This window comes from Monodelphis domestica, chromosome 1 (genome assembly GCF_027887165.1).
Source record: "Monodelphis domestica isolate mMonDom1 chromosome 1, mMonDom1.pri, whole genome shotgun sequence".
Classification (NCBI taxonomy): Eukaryota; Metazoa; Chordata; class Mammalia; order Didelphimorphia; family Didelphidae; genus Monodelphis; species Monodelphis domestica.
This window is the reverse complement of record NC_077227.1, coordinates 581,919,015-581,937,130: the sequence shown is the minus strand read 5'-3', so window position 1 is coordinate 581,937,130 and position 18,116 is coordinate 581,919,015. Positions and strand designations below refer to the sequence as shown.

General features: G+C 40.4%; 1 pseudogene; it reads right to left on the bottom strand.

Moving 5' to 3' along the window:
• Positions 1-15,156: 15,156 nt before the first annotated feature.
• LOC100029765 (60S ribosomal protein L12-like) lies at positions 15,157-15,870 on the bottom strand (annotated as a pseudogene).
• Positions 15,871-18,116: the final 2,246 nt, after the last annotated feature.

Here is an 18,116-nt window from a genome sequence, read left to right as displayed (position 1 = left end):
AATCAAAAAAGTAACATTCCATTTGGAATGTTCCTGGGAAAAGGCAGTTGGAAGCTAACCCCCACAGCTGAACTGAAGGACTCTCTCTTGGCTTTGCAGAGAGGAGGGAAGGAGAGACTGGCTTTTGGGGCTAGGCTGAGAGGCTTCTGACTGGACTCCCCTTAACTTCTGACCTGAGGCTGGAGAAACTCTTGGCTTTGGAGAGGGGAGGGAAGAAGTTTTGGTGTGGCTGTACCTGAAGAGCTAAATTGTATCGCTGGACTTGAATTAATCAAGCTGAGATTATCTGACTGGTTAAAAGAGGAAAGAAGAAAATATTTGTCCTCTCATCTCTCTCTGACTGTCTCTGATAGTGACTGATTGCCAATACTCCCAATACCCTCCTAACTCCTTGTATAGATTAGGGAAACCCCCATCCCTCTTACCTTATTCTATCCTGTCCCATCTTTCCCAATAAACCTCCTTACCTGAGAAAGAGGGGGAAAAGTATCTTCTCTAAACCTCACAGTTCATCTTGAGTTACAAAGAAAGGTGGCTGACTAACCGGGGAGGGGAAGGGAGGCAGAAGGGAGTGGGTGGAAAAACAGGTGGCATTTGAGGGAGGAGGGTAGGCAAAATCTTGATCCATAAGCCATGTAATAGTGATCAATAGACACCTTCAGCAAGTATCTATCTGTCTCCAAGTATCTCCTTTATTACAACTAGAAATATCTCCTGAGTATCCTTTTTATTACAACCAGTATCTCTTTATTACAATTGGCACCCCTCAGTATCCCCTTTATTACAACTATCCCCTCTAGTATCTTTTTATTATAGAAGCTTCTGTGTAGGGATTGGGCCCATGAGTGATTACATGTCCAGCTTCGGTGAGGTAGGGAGAGCTACTCTCAAAAAAAAAAATAGAAGGAAGGAAAGAAAAGAAAAAAAAATAGGTGAAAAGGAGTTCCTACACTAGGCTCATGAGTTCACAGGTCTAGATGAATTAATGATCCATAGTACCTAAAACATTTTGCTGTTCAGAGTTTTTGACTCTTCATGACCCCATTTGTTGTTGTTTTTATGTTTTTTTTTTGCAGGAAGAAGCAGTTTATTAAGTAATGTGTGGGCTTAGTGGAGTCATCTCCCAAAATCTGAGCACCAAGTAATTGCAACTGCCAGTCTTGTACATTTTACATATGTAACAGTAGGTAGACTAAAAGACAGCTGGCTGTTCTTGTTTAGAAATGCAAGGACAAAGAGCTGGGAGGGGAGAGGGAGCAGATGGAAGAAACAGGAAAGGAAGTCTGTGAGAACCAAGGATAGATAGGGCAGGAAAAGGAGGGAGTGAATCATCGAGGCGGAATCTAGGGCTTCGGGGAGTAAGGAAAAAGGGGAGAAACAGAGAAAAAGGGCAAGACTTAAAATTCTGAAATTCTGCCTCTACATTCCCCCCTTTTGATGCACCCTAAACTACTAGTCAGGGTGCATCGCTATCTAACGGGAATCTGGGGGGGGCTAGTATGTCATCAGGGAGAATAGTTGGTCTCCAGTAGTACTGGACACAGAATCTTGAATAAATTGGGAAAATACCCCGAAAGCGCAGGGAACAAGGGGAATGAGCATGAAAACAACTGTGAAGGGGGCCTAATATTGGGGTGAGCTACGACCAGAAGCAGGGTGGCCTTTGGGGCCCCACAAAGACCTAGTAAGCAATGGGTAAGAGCAACAAAGAACAGGATGATCAAATAAGGTTCCATGATGGTTATCTTGAGTTCTAGGTTCCAGCTCTTGGGGGAGGGGGCAGCATCCACTTCTGCTGTCATCTGCTTCAGTCCGCCTGGTGGGTGGTTCCGATGCCAGGTGATCCAGAACAGGGATTAACAGTCTTCTCATCTGTTGACTGGGCTTTCATCACTCTGGAGTGGTGGATCCATGGTGTGATACCTATAACTTTAAGAGAAGTAGGAGTGACAAGAATAACAGAATGGAGTCCAGTCCAAAAGGGTTTTAAGGGTTCCTTGTTCCAATCATTTACCTAGATTTGGTCCCACAGTGAGCCCCAAGCACTGGTGGCATAGACATTATGTAGCATTAGGTACATAACATCACTTGTTTTGACAGGGAGAGTAAGGAGAAAGGGGGAGCCTGCCTGAATCTTCTCTCTCTCTCTGCTCTTGGCTGGTTGGAGCCAGGGAGTGAGTAACAGTCAGATCTTGGGCTGCACCTGGCAGTTTGGGGTTTGGGGTAGTCAGAGCTTCAGCAGAGGGGAGACACTGAAGTTTTAGGAGCATCAAAATGGAGGAATGATGAGGAAATTCCAAGTTCAGATCTTACTTCTTCCTAAAACGATTTCTATCTATTTCTGTGGAATCTCAATGACAGACCATCACCCCCCCCCAAAAAAAAACCCTCACATGTCTAGAGCTATCACTTAATCAGTTCTAACATTTCTCTGCTAGTCTACTCTGCTTGTTTAGAAAATGGAAACTCTCGTTTCACAATTTGCATCCTGTGCTGACTGTAGAAATTTGCCACAAAAGAAAGGCAGGGAAAGAGATCTTTAACTGTCCTTATGGTTCTCTCAAGGTCACAGAATGAAGGGCCAACTACATGCACAGGCCAAAGCTGTTCCTGGCTCATGCCATAACTGTTTCACTCAGGGACGTCTAGAATCCAGGTTCGGAAAAGGTCCCATCTGGCTTGAGCCCCAGATTGCCTTTTCAACCATTCACTTTTCTTCTGAGTGCTCCTCAGGTTCACAACAATATCAATGATGGATCCATCCAATCATCAGACAGCCTGAAATCCAAGCTTATAATAATACTGAGATTTTCTTAAGCAAAGATAGCAAAGACGTTTTCCATTTCCTTCTCCAGCTTATTTTCCAGATGAGGAAACTGAGGCAAAGAGCGGTAAGTGACTTGCTCAGGGTCACTCAGCCTTTAAGTGTCTGAGGGCAAATTTCAATTTAGGAAGATGCCGTCCTGCCTCCAGGCCTGGACCTCCATCTACTGTGTTACTTAGTGCCCACCTAGAATATGGCAGGAACTTAATGAATGTGTTGGATTGAATTCAATGAATTTAGTAATGTTTTTAAGAGAATTTGTGTTTTACCAATTATAGCAGCAGGTACATAAGGTTTGAAAAATAGTGATATAGTCAGGACATTTATTTAGGCTAAGGAGATATTTGCTTATTTATCATGGTGAACTGAATTGGATATTGCTCAAAATAAAAATGAAAATTCCAATTGCTTGCTGAGCATATGGATTTAAGGATTCTTTGCAATAACACTGAACTTCCTTTCCCCTCCCTCTAAAATTCTGAGGCCTAAAGGCTGGGAACCACAGCCTGGATAATATTCAAGGTCTCTTCTAGTCCTTGTGCTATAAGATTGATCTAGAACTTCTCTGACTTAAGGGAAAAAGAGGGTTTCAGATCCTGATAAGTGAAAGATGATATGAGGGCAAAGAGGAAGCACTCAAGCCAGATACAGCTCTTCATGGGTTATCCCAAATTCTGAGAGAAAAAGTTTCCCAAGGGATAAACATTTCTTCACTTTGCCTCTCCTATCAGCTGAGGCACAGAAGGGTCATTTGGGGCCTGGGAGGCTATTAGAAACCCAGGGGAGAGACATTTCCCAGAGACATTTCACCAATTTCTTTGGCCCAGGTCCCTTGCCCTCTCCTCCACAAACCCTGTCACAGAGAGGGGCTATAGTGAGGTAGAGAAGATGCTCTGGTAGGCAAAAGCTATAAAATCAAACGTTTTCCCTGGCTTTCATTTGACTTTTTCCTCTTTCACTGAACCCTCAACTGCCCCTCCTTCCCTGGTCCTCTTGGACGTTTCATCGTCATTGGTTTATATGTGTGTGAAAAGCATTTTACATAGCTGACCTTGCCTTCTAGGCCCTCACACATAGAAAAAGAAATCAAGACAAGCCAATAAGCATTTATTAGGCACCTACTATGTGCCAAACACTGTGCAAAGAACTGGAGAAGAAGAAGAAAGAGATGGGGAGCAGGTCACAACTTTGGCATAAATGTAATATATTCTATAATATTTATAGAAGCACTCTTTGTGATATATATATAAATTGGAAACAAAGTAGATGCCCATCAACTGATGGCTAAACAAACTGTGGTTCATGAATATAATGAATACTACTGTGCTAAAAGAAATAATGTGTGTGATGTTATGTGTGATTAATACAGAGAAGAATGGAAAGATCTATCTATCTGTCTGCCTATCTATCTATCTATCTATCTATCTATCTATCTATCTATCTATCTATACTGATGCAGAATTAAGAATGACAACCAAAAAAAATCAAAAGTAAATGCAACAAATAATAAAGATCAGGCAGGATTCGAATGAAGAGAAATTGGAAAGTTCTCCCAACTCACCCCTTGGTGGAGGTGGGAGGTCCATAGGTGTTACACATTGCACATATGCTTGGACTTTTTCAAATTATGGATCAGTTATGCTGATTTTCTTTTCCTCTCTAAAAAACAAAAACTACTATTTCTCATATGGAATGGCTCTTGGGGAGAGATACATGGGATACTATGGTAATGTAAGAAACAGAAAATATCCATAAGAATTATTTTTTAAGAAGAGTTGGGGCAGGCAGGTGGCATGGTAGATAGAGCACTAGACCTGGAATTGGGAGGACCTGGGATCAAATTTGGCCTCAGATATTTCCTAGCCGGGTGATCCTAAGCAAGTCACTTAACCCCTTGCTCTTCTGGCTTAGAGTTGTTACTAAGACAGAAAGTAAGGGTTTAAAAAAAAAGAATAAATATGCTTCAAAGTTGAAGTTGGGAGTCACAACGAGGGTCAGAGTACTAATGTATCAAAATAGATTTATTTATACGTATTTAACTTTTTTATTATATATATATATATATATTATATTAACATATTTAAGCCCTTCTGTGTGACCCTGGGCAAATTATTTAACCATTCTGTGGCTCAAGGGCAGGACCTAACTATGAAGTGATAGATGTGATATGATTGTATTTGTGGATGTTATTTCCCCTTTGTGTTCTCATTGCCCAAATCACAACATTCCCCAATACAAGAGGGCAGGTCTGTGAGCCATGGATGGGATATAATTAGGATGTAAACTATTGTAGGCAGGAATTTAAATCAATCAATAAGCATTTGTGACTACTCTGTGCCAGGCACTGTGGTAGACTTGAGGATAACAATAGGAAGGATGAAAAAGCTACTCAAAATAAGCTTATATCCTAACAGGGAGACTAGAAGGACTTAGAAAAGTGCATATAGAATAAATAGAAAGTAATAACAAACAAGATAGTTGGGGAAGGAAAGCACTAGTAGTTAGCTGGGAGAACAGGCATTGAGCAGGAAGAATGATGCACCTAGAACAGTGCCTGACACACAGTAGGCCCTTCATAATCATTTACTGAATGGAACTGAATTGCCGTTGTATAGGAGCCAAGTTAGGCTGAGGTAAGGAAAAGCTTCATCATTAGAGCAACTAAGAAAGTGGGTTCCTCCTGGAATATAGTCTGGATGACTCATTTCTTCTGCATGTTTGCAGAGAGGATTCTGGATTGATATAAAGGTTGGATTAGCTGGCCTCTAAAGTCCCTTCCAGCTTGGAGATTCTGGGATTCTGTAATTAGAACCATCAACTGACTAGAGTTTTTATTCTGTGTTTAACTTTTAGGAAAGAGACAAATGTTTTTAAAAATTGTGTTGGATCTCCATTTCATCTCTATGAGAAGTGGGATTGAGCTGAGTGGACTCCCTTGAGGTTCCTTGTCGCTCTAACATGCCATCGTTCTGATTTCAAGCCCTTCTCATTCCATAGCCCCATTTCTAGCCCTCTTGCTGTCTAAAGGAAAAGGGGCTTTGGATTGGGGGAGTAAGAAGGAATGAATGAACAGAGCTATTGCCAAGCTTAAGGGTGGGAGGACACGGGGACTGGCACACACTGAGGCAGGCTTCTCCTTGCTTGGACTGGCTGCTGAATCCAGTCACCCTGGTATGTAGATGAGTTAGCCGTGGTTAGAAGAGGTCAGAGTTCCCCTACTAGTAACAAGACAATCAGTGCCAAGTCCCTTACCCTTGATTGAGCTAAGATCTCAAGTCAAGAAAAATTTATTAAATACCTACTATGTGCCAGGCATTGAGCTAAGCCCTGGGATACAAAGAAAGACAACTTCCCCTATAAAAACTTCAACCAAAAGAACCTAGTTTTTTTTTTCTTTTAATACTTACTGTTGAATAGGGGAGACAATGTGAATACAACTTTGCTCCCACATAAAAGATAAATTGAAGATAACCTTAGAAGGAATGCACTAGCATCAGGAAAGGCTTCTTACAAAAGGTAGGATTATTGTTGAGAAGCCAGGAGATGCAGATAAAGATAAGGGACCGAATTCCAGGCCCGGGGGCAGACAATAAACATGTATGAAACCAGGAGATAGGGTGTTTTGTTTAAAGAAAGGAAGAAAGCCTGCATTACTGGTTTACCCAGTATGCAGAATAAAGTGAGACGTAAGAAGACTAAACAGCTAGGAAAGGGTCAGGTTATGAAAAGCTTTAAAAGATGAATAGGAGGGAATGAGCTGTCTCAGTGGATTGAAAGCCGGACATGAAGATGCATGAAGTCCCAGGTTCAAAGGTAACCCCAGACTCTTCCTAAATGTGTGACCCTGGGCAAGTCACTTGACCCCAATTGCCTAGCCTTTACCTCTCTTCAGCCTTGCAACCAATATGCAGTATTGATTTTAAAATGGAAGGTATGGCTTTTAAACAAAAGCTGAATGGGGGGCAGCTAGGTAGCTCAGTGGATTGAGAGCCAGACCTAGAGATGGGAGGTCCTAGGTTCAAATCTGGCCTCAGACACTTCCTAGCTGTGTGACCCTGGGCAAGTCACTTGACCCCCATTGCCTACCCTTACCACTCTTCTGCCTTGGAGCCAATACACAGTATTGACTCCAAGACAGAAGGTAAGGGTTTAAAAAAAAAAAAGCTGAATGGAGGATTTTATGTTTGATCCTTGAGGTAGCAAGGAGCCACTAGAGTTTATTGAATGAGTCAGGGAAGGGGATTATATGGTCAAACGTGCTCTTTAGGAAGATTACTTTGAAAGACTGGAGGAGGACCTGAAGAGTTAAGAGATCTGAGGCAGAAAAATAAACTGGAAGGATGTTTCATTGTCTAGGCATGAGATGATAAGGACCTGGACCAACATGGTGGCAGTGAACTGGAGAGAAGGGGGAATATATGGGAAATGTTTTGAAGGTAAAATCAACAGGCTTTGATATTGCATTAGAGGTGGTCAACATTGAATGAGGGGATGAGTGGAGGATGATACAAAGAGATTATAAATTTGTATTGTCAAAAGAGAGAATGGGATATATATGAGAGATGTTGTAAAGGAGATTCTGGTGATCAGTTGGCTATGGGAGATGAGCGAGTAAAGGATCAAGAGTGACACTTGGGTTGCAAGCCTGGATAACTGGGAGGATGATGGTACTAGAGACCTGAAGTTAGGAAGAAAGGAGGCTTTGGTGGGAAAGCTCACGAGTTCAGTTCTGGACTTGTTGAATTTAAGGTCTCTATGGAGTATCCAATTTTAAATGTCCAAAAGGTAACTAGAGAGTCTAGACCAGAGGCTGGAAGATTTTGTTATTGTTAAGTCATGTGTAATTCCTCATGACCCCATTTGGTATTTTGTTGGCAAGGATACTAAAATAGCCTGCCATTTCCTTCTCCAGCTCATTTTACAGATGAGGAAACTGAGGCAAACAGGGTTAAGTGACTTGTCTAGGATCACTAAGTGTCTGAGGCTGAATTTGAACTCAGGAAGATGAGACTTCAGGTCTAACACTTTGCTCTCTCTTTGCTGCCCAGAGTGAGATTAGGGCTGAATAAATAGATCTGAAAATTATCTACATAGAGATAATAATGGAATACATGGGGACAGATGAGATCACTAAGTAGAATGGCATATAGAGAGAGGACAAAAGAACCCAGGACAGAGCTTTGGGGAACATCCACTCATTGCTCATGGCACAGATGAAAAATCCAGGCAAAAGGAGAGGTCAGACAGGAAGAGGAGAGAACAACGTCATGAAAACCTAGGGAGAAGAGTATCAAGGAGAAGAGGACAAAGTTTGGACAGGAATCAAGAAGGACGAGGACTAGAAAAGATGCTCAGATTGGCAGTTAAGGGATCATTGGTAACTTTGGAGAGATGTTTCAGTTGAATGATGAGTCAGAAACCAGATTGTAGAGCTATGAAGAACATAAGAGAAAAAAGAATCTATAAAGGAGTTGGTCAGGGAAATTCCCAACCAGTTGGATAGATTAATGGGTGTCAAGCCTTTGTTTAGGACGTTGGGAAGAAGGCATTGAATGACTTTTTTTTTTTTTGGAGATCAGAGCCATCCCTTCAGTTTGGTCCATAAAAAAGGTTTGGGGCACAGTCTGACTCTTTTGGGCCCCCGTACTGCAGAGTTCCTGAGAAAGCAGCAGAGCTAAGTGTGGACCTGGGTCCTGGGAGCGGGGTTAGGTTAGGAAAGACTTTGAATAGGAACAGGCTCCCCCAGCTCTCCAACTCAAAGCCAAAAGGCAAAAATACTTTATAGATGCACATGCTCTTTCCCATTGAGAGTTCCTGAACCCTAAGTATGTTTCTCTTTGGAAAGAAGTCCAAGCCACAGGGTGGCACTATAAGCCTGGGTGATGGGAGAAAGTTGGGATTCCTTCGAGAAGGTAACATTGTAGTCTATGAGGGCCAACTCATGGAGCCCGTTGATTGAAATCGTGATCCTTTGATCTGAGCAGTCTTCTAGTTCATTTATACTGGAGCAGCAATTTCTTCTACTACGACTCCCAACAAGAGGTCATCTAGACTCTGCTTAAATACCTCTAGTGACAGGAATCTCACTACCTTTAGAGGCAAAACATTCCATTTTTCTACTTGTCAGGAATTCTTTCTTATATTCAGAGCCACAGTAGCTTCCATTCATTTGTCCTAGTTGTACCTAGCAAAAATTAATCACTTTTCCACATGACAATCCTTTAGATATCTGAAGTATCCTATCCTCCTCTCTTGTCTCATCTTTAAGTCAAACATTTCTAGTTCCTTAGCCAGATCCCTATATAATAAAGCTTTGATCACTTTTGCTTAACCTGATTACTCTTCCCTAGATGTGTTCTAGCTCTTACCATGTGGCACCCCAAATTTTGAACATTTCATCATAGATGTGGTCTGTCTAGGGCACACTACAAGACCATTATCTCTCTCATTCTGAATGCCTTCCAAAATTACACTAGTGTTTTTTGTTTCATCTTATTTGTAGTCACATCACAGTGCTGGCTCAGAATGAACTTTCAGGTCATTAAAGGACCTACACTTTTTCAACATGGACAACATGCCTAGTTATGCCATCCCCAGCTGATACCAGCACAGTACATTTAGAAATATCTGTATAAGACTTTCCATTGATCTCAATTAAATTTAATCTTGTTAGATCAGTCCCATTGTTCTAACTTACCAAAATGTTTTGAGATCTTGATTCTGTAATATAAGGTATTAGTGATTCCTTCCATTTTTGAAAAAAAATTATTGATTATATATTTTAAATTTGATTTTTTTTTAGTTCCAAATGTTCCCCCTCCCTCCACCCTTTCTCCCACTCATTGAGAAATATGATACCCATTATACAGATAAAGTCATGGCTATTTCCACATTAACTATGTTGTGGGAAAAAAAAAAGAGCGAAAAAAATATGCTTCAGTCTGCACTCAGAATTCATTGGTTTCTAGAGATGGATAGCATTTTTCATCATGAGTCCCTTGGAATTGTTATGGATCCTTGAGTAGCTAAATGTTTCACAATTAGTTGATCATCTTTATAATATTGCTGTTACTATGTACAATGTTCTCCTAGTTCTGCTCAATTCCCTTTGCATTTAAGTTTTCCCAGGTTTTTCTGATGTCCTCCCCATGATCGTTTCTTTCTTTCTTTCTTTCTTTCTTTCTTTCTTTCTTTCTTTCTTTCTTTCTTTCTTTCTTTCTTTCTTTCTTTCTTTCTTTCTTTCTTTCTTTCTTTCTTTCAGCCCTTACCTTCCATCTTGGAGTCAATACTGTGATTTGGCTCCAAGGCAGAAGAGTAGTAAGGGCTAGGCAATGGGGGTCAAGTGACTTGCCCAGGGTCACACAGCTGGGAAGTGTCTGAGGCCAGATTTGAACCTAGGTCCTCCCGTCTCTAGGCCTGGATCTCAATCCACTGAGCTACCCAGCTGCCCCCTTGATCATTTCTTACAGCACAATAGTATTATATTACACCAAAATTATATACCACAACTTGTTTAACTATTCCTCGTTGATGGACATTTCCTTAGTTTTTTTCTTCATTTTTAAAATCCTTACCTTCCATCTTGGAATCAGTACTGCATATTGTTTCCAAGGCAGAAGAGTGGTAAGGGGTAAGCAATGGGGCTTTAAGTGACTTTCCCAGAGTCACTAAGCTAGGAAGTATTTGAGATCAGATTTGAACTGAGGATTTCCCATCTCCCATCCTAGCTCTGAATCCTCTGAGCCACTTAGCTGGCCCCATCTCCTCAGTTTCTAATTCTTTGTTACTATAAAAAGAACTGCTATCAATATTTTTGCATATATGAGTCCTTTTCCTTTTTTCTTTGATCTCTTTAGGGGTATGGATCTAGCAACAGTATTTCAAGATCAAAAGTTTTGCCGTTTCATAGCCTAAATATAGACATTATGTATATTTTAATACCACCTGAATTTCCTCCAGTATTTCTGTCCTTCCCCCAGAGCCATCCCATGAAGCAAATAATATTTTTAAAGGAAAAAAAAGAAAAATGAAAATCAGCAAAACTGATCAACATATGAAAAGAAGCTGAAAATATATTGAAATGTACCACTCCCCATGGTCCTCCTACCTTTGCAAAGGGTTAGGCTGGAGTTTTCTTCTATTGGCTTTTCTTTGAAGTCATCCTTTTTGGTAATTTGGCAACATTCATTTAAAATCATTTTGTTATTTTATTGTAGTCAGGTCTATTGTTTTATTGGCTGTATATAAGGACTTCCTTTTATTTTCAAATTTGATAAATATGACCATCTGTTTCTTTGACCAAAAATATTGAATTAGAACAGGCCCAAGCAATTTGGAACTCTGCCCAAAGGGCGATAAAAGAATGTCTGCCCTTTTATCCAGCCATAGCACTGCTGGGTTTGTACCCCAAAGAGATAATAGGAAAAAGACATGTACAAAAATATTCATAGCTGCACTCTTTGTGGTGGCCAAAAATTGGAAAATGAGGGGATGCCCTTCGATTGGGGAATGGCTGAGCAAATTGTGGTATATGTTGGTGATGGAATACTATTGTGCTAAAAGGAATAATAAAGTGGAGGAATTCCATGTGAACTGGAACGACCTCCAGGAACTGATGCAGAGCGAGAGGAGCAGAACCAGGAGAACATTGTACACAGAGACTAATACACTGTGGTATAATCGAACGTAATGGACTTCTCCATTAGTGGCGGTGTAATGTCCCTGAACAATCTGCAGGGATCTAGGAGAAAAAACACTATTCACAAGCAGAGGACAAACTGTGGGAGTAAAAACACCGAGGAAAAGCAATTGCATGACTACAGGGGTTGAGGGGATATGATTGAGGAGAGACTCTAAATGAACACTCTAATGCAAATACCAACAACATGGAAATGGGTTAGAGTCAAGAACACACATGAAACCCAGTGGAATCGTGCATCAGCTATGGGGAGGAGGGGGAGGAAAAGAAAATGATCTTTGTCTCCAGTGAATAATGTTTTGAAATGACCAAATAAAATATTGTTTAAAAAAAAAAAAGAACAGGCCCAAGGACAGACACCTATGGAGCATGGCATTTGAGATCAGTTCCTTACTTGACATTGAGCTATTAATCAACACTCTAAATACAGCTGTTTAATCTGTTATGAAACTATTGCCATCCTTTACCAAGTATTTCTTTATCTTATCAAATGATATATTGCTCAAATCTTTGCTGAATTGCAGATTGTGCAGCATTCCCCTAATTTTATCAGAAAATCTATTGCAAATTAAACTCATTTTATTTTGGTCTGGTGCGTTTTTAATGAGTTTGAAGTGATGCCCACGGATGACTTTCATCTTTTTCAAGTGCTCTCACACCATCCACTTAATTCATTTTTGTATTGTGCTAGAGATTTACATAACAATACAGGCTGTACAGTTAATGTAGTGCTATATTAGGTGATGATTTTTCTTATTTTTAAATTATTACAAAACATTTAATAATTATAAATAATTTTTATTTATTATTATAATATATATAAATATATATAAATACATATGTAAAAATAAATATAATTATTTATTATTTAAAAAATAAAAAATAAATAATGTTTATACTAAGCAAAGTATTTAGGTAAAATCCAGGCCATTGTTGATGAAGGCCTCTACTAGGTGGTGGCAAAGAGAATGAGGAAGAGAGGACAGATACAAGACATATGTCAGAATTAGATTTAATAATAGGACTTGGTAACTGCACAGTGTGGTGGTTAAGTAGCATAACGGGTAGAGTGTGGGGCCTGAAAACAAGACTTACCTTCTTGAGTTTAAAGCCAGCCTCAAACACTTACTAGCTGTATTATCCTACGCAAGTCACTTAACCCTGTTCGCTTCAGTTTTCTTATTTATAAAATAAGTTAGAGAAGGAAATGGCAAACCACTTTACTATCATTGCCAAGAAAACCCTAAATGGGGATCACAGTTGGCCACGATGGAAAGAACTAAGCAAAAACAACAATTGCACTTGAGGGAAAAGTTAACAATAGCATAAAGCTTTTTTAGCCATAGAGATTTGGGGGAATGATCATTCCATGGACCAAAACTTGATGTCAGATTGAGGAATCAACTCAGAGAAAAGAAAGCAAGCTCAATTTTGGACATGCTGAGTTTATGGTGTCATTAGGATGTCCAGAGAGTTACATCATATGAGCAGTGCAAGATAATAGGTAGCTTTTCCACATAGTAAAGTTTAATTTCTTTTTTTTTTTTTAAACCCTTACCTTCCATCCTGGAGTCAATACTGTGATTTGGCTCCAAGGCAGAAGAGTGGTAAGGGCTAGGAAATAGGGGTTAAGTGACTTGTCCAGGGTCACACAGTTGGGAAGTGTCTGAGGGCAGATTTGAACTTAGGACTTCCTGTCTCTAGGCCTGGCTCTCAATCTACTGAGCTACCTAGCTGTCCTCTAAAGTTTAATTTCTTGAAAGAAAAGATCCTAGATCTGAAAAGACTCCAAAGTTCATGTAATCTGTCTTCTTCTTCTTTTTTTTTCAAGAGGTGAGGAAATTAAGATCCAGAGATGTTCAATGAGAGTCCTCGGGGAGTAAGCATTAAAGCAGATTTGACCCTGTGCCTTCAGAAACAGGGTTCTTCCCACCAGATAATACTGCCTCACAGGAACAAACTATAAACTGAATAGTTCTGCTTTCCCTTTGTTGTCTACTATACCATCTGGTCCAAGCAGTAGATCTACTCCCTTCTTTGTTGTTTGTTCCCAAACATTAAAAAAGTTTTATTGATTTCTTTTGTTTTTCACATCACAATCATTCCTGGATATGGTGCTATAGCAATGCCAGCTCTTAGTCTTTATGTATTCCTAGTATCTATTGAATTGAATTGAATTTAGTAAATATTTCTTAATTTCCTGCTATATTCAATGCCCTCCGTGTTTGACCTGGAGACAGGAAAAGTACAGGTCATGTATTGGGACAGTGAGCAGCCCTGTTTGGCTCAAGTATTATAAAGTAGCTGGACAGAATTAGGGTAGCATAAGGTTGAAAAGATTGTGGAGGGTCTTGAATGATAGCCCAAGAAGCTTGAATTTTGCTTGGTAGGCAATAAGGAACCATTGAAAGATTCTGAGCAGAAGATGTGACCAAGAAAATGCAGGATTCTAAAGATGAGACTGTTGTCTTTTGTTTTTATGTCCTTAGAGTCTAGCACAGTACTGAAGAGGTGTTTAGTAAATCCCTGATGAACAAATGAATGAATGAATGATCAGACTTGGGGATAAGGAAAGTGGCACTGGAGTTTGGCTTTGAGTCTGAAAAGAGGTGTGCCCAATAGAGGATTCTGCTCTCAATAAGTTATCAATTAATTTTGCTGACTAACTGAGACAGCAAATGACAGATTATCTGGCTGTTCCTGTCCTGCCTATTGTGGGGCTTGGCCTTCAGCCAAGCATCCTGTCTGGGGAGGCTGCTGCCCAAGAGGAAGGCGTCAGCTCCCTAAGTATGGCAGGGTGATGCCCCCAGGAAGCTGTGTCTCCTCCCAGGCCCAGACGCTGAGCCCATTACCCAGATCTAGGCAGGAAGAGTGTGAGACTCTTTGAATAGCAATGACATCAGGGTAGAAGTAACCTCACTCCCATCCCCTTCCCTGAAGTCATACTCAACCATTGAGGCTGATGAGGCCATCAAGCCCCAGGCCCTGGCTGGCATTTCCTGCTTCTTTGCTCAATAGATCATTAAGGGGTCCACAGTTTGCACAGGGAGGGGTCACTTAGAGATCTAAAAGAGGCATATTGCCTCCAGGCTGTAGCTGGGAGAGTTCATGTCTTTTTGGAGGGAATGGACATTGATGGACTAAAGTGGAAGTGAGAAAGAGACTTTGAGGTGTAGAGAGGACTTCTACAACTAAGGGTCTCAGACTTAAAAGGGCCTGATGAATAATTATCCCCAAGTTTGAGTGGTCAGTCTCCAGAGCACATTCTTTGTCTACCATTTTGTTTCCTTGGTGATATCACATATGACTTTCTCTCTTTCCCAGGCAATCTTTCTCCTAGCTCTCTTCTAATACTTTGGGACCCTAGAACAGTAGAGTTGAAAGGCCCCTGGGCTTTGATTTCAGAAAGGGTTTGGATCCCCCAAATCCCAAAATTCCAGCTCTGACAGTAGCTATGTTACTTTGCTAGATCGCTTCATCCCTAGAAGTATACATTCACTCATCAAATGTATAATACCTCACAGAGATACTGTGAAAAAGTGTTCTGTAAACCTAAAATCACTCTACAGAAGAGAGCTATCCTTAGAAGTCACTTTTTTTGTTTGTTTATTATAATAGTCTCCCTTTGTGACTTCTAACTAGCTGGGCATTCCACAGCCCCACTATTGATGTCATCAATGACATCATGAGGATGTCTGCCATAAATATTGCAGCTCACAGATTGGGCTGTTCCAAGTATCTCTTTAATGGTTCCAGAGAGGTCTCTTGCCAGGGATCATCTGTCAAGCAATGCTGATGATTTCATCAAGACTGATGTTTCCATTGTGTTTAATATTTTTCTGCTTCTTTCTGTCCTGAGGTGGTTCTTTTAAGGCTTTAGTGATCAGGGCTGAGGCAGAAGGCACAACCTCGATCTGGGCCTCTCTATTCTAAATGGTAAGTTTCACTATGTTCTTTAAGCCCTTTCCAGTCACCAGGTGCCTTGGTAATATCATCACCAACCTTTTTTGGAGATAAACCCAAGGGACCAATTTTGGTGGCCAGAGCAGATGTGGCACCAACTTCACCACCCGTGTAGCTTAAAAACATGACTTTAATATCATTAGGGTCAAACTTGGGTGGCATGGCTGTGACAAAGGTAGAAGTTTGGCCTGGATGTTGTGAGGTGGCTGTTCAGTGTCAGATGAACCCGGATTCAGGAAGACCTAAAGAAGTTGTACCTTCACTACCCATGATGAGCAGAAGTCATTCTTGCCTTTTCAATTCAATCAACAGTCAATACCCAGCATATTGGTAATGATGACAAAAGACGGAACTACGCAGTACTAGAGGAACTCTAGAAAGAAAGACACATTAATGCACTGTTTGTGCACTTGTGAAATTGGTCTAACCTTTTTGGAAAGTAATTTGGAATTATTAATTCCATTCTTTAAAAACCAGAGATCCCAGTGGAAACGAAATACTCTAAAACATTTATAGTAGCCCTTTTTGTAGTAGTAAAAAACTAGAAAGAAAATTGATGTCCATCGACCAAAGAATGGTTAAACAAACAGTGGTCCATAAATGTAAAGGAATATTATTGTGCTACAAAAAAGGATAGATATGAAGAATGCAGAGAAGCATGGGAAGACTTGTATGAACTGAAACCAAGTGAAGAAAGCAGGGCTAGGAAAGTAACATAACCAATGATTCCAACAATGTAAGTGGAAAGAACAAGGTGGTTATTATGGTGGGATGAGGTATACCATTACTGGTGATGGCGGTAGTGGTGTTAGTACTATTCGTATGGCAAATGAGTGTCAGTGTGTGTGTATATACATGCACATGTATATGTGTAGGGACACATGCATATAAAGATGTACTGCATGTATATATTATGTATTATATACATATGTATAAAGTGGGATATGTATGTACTGTATATTAAACATGCATATACATATAAATATGTGTATTGTATATCTATATCTATATATCTATATCATCTTTTCTAGAATCCTTTAGGTATAGCAATAGGATAAAAGCCAAGACCAGTGATAATGGTCTAGCTCGCAATGGATAATCCTGGTGTCTCTGATGTTTGACCAAGCTCTAAGCACTCCACAGTACCTGTTTTAGCCATCTTCATGGCCATTGGAACAAACTGTCCTCATATCCCCATTCCATTGGGGGAAGTCTTCACTTGACTGGGGTAGATACCTCCCAACTCATTGATGGGTTTGAAGCTTCCTGATTATATTCAAGCTCACTTAGCCTGTCTGCCAAGATAGTTTTACTGGGGTGAGGACACTCTGCATGCACTCTTGGAGCCACAGGTGAGAGTTGAGTGCCAGGTGGATACCAAAGGTGGAGGGGCAGCCCTGAAAAGGCTCAGCAGGCTCTCCCACCAGAGGGGCCAGTCCTCCCTTTTTTCAAGTCTTTCTTTGTATCAGCTAGCAGAATCACTTTCTACCTAGTGGCAATCACTTTTGGTGAGCGTCTCTGTTTTATGCTTGGCTTGATTTTAATCAAAGAACAACTGAACAAAGTTATCTCTATTTCTGTATTGTTCAAGGAATTCTGTAGGATTTTGAGGTATGCATGGTGACATTGTTGAAGAAGAATATTCAAGGAAGGTGGTATTTTGCTCTACTAAGTCAACAGTTTTTTGATATTTAACCAACAAACCAGGAGAACATTATACGCAGAGACTGATACACTGTGGTACAATGGAATGTAATGGACTTCTCCATTAGAGGCAAAACAACTCTGAGGGATCTATGAGAAAGAACACTATCCACATTCAGAGGGAAAACTGTGGGAGTAGAAACACAGAAGAAAAACAACTGCTTGACTACATGGGTTGAGGGGGATACAAAGGGGATACGATTGGTGATGATGTAGATTCTAAATGATCACCCTAGTACAAACATCAACAACATGAAAATAGGTTTTGATCAAGGATACATGTAAAACTCAGTGGAGTTGCATGTCAGCTACTGGAAGAAGTGTGGGAGGAGGGGAGGAAAAGAACATGATTCTTATAACTAAGGAATAATGTTCTAAATTGACTAATTAAATAAAATTTAAAAAAAGATATTAACAAACAAAATGCATAGTGGGCTCTTTTTTTGTACCTTTCAGCACCCTGTATGACTGTAAAAATGAGACTGTAGAAAATCATTTGTGGAAGCCTGCTTGCTTTCTTCTTAGACCTTTTGTAAGGATGCCCATGATGCTTGTGTAGTGAGAATCTGGACTTGGTCTCTTAGAGCTGAGCAGACTACATCTCTACCTCAGGGTTCTAGGGGTACTCTTGTGGGTTGGGAGTGCCTTTCTCTGATGGTATTTGGTGTAAGCTCCCATTCAGAAGTGTTCTCCACAATATTAACCACCAATGAATTGCACTCCAGTTTCATTTAACCAATGTATATCAATTCACTTTTACAAAGGGATATTTACTGTGAAGATATAGCACAAAAAGAAGTTACAGCTTCTTCCTCACCAGCTCCTGACACTGAGGGGCACATACTTCCCTATATCATCTCAGTTCCTGGGTAGAGTGGGCTCAAATTTCAAGCAATTCCTACATACTACTGGTCTTACCCAGTTCAC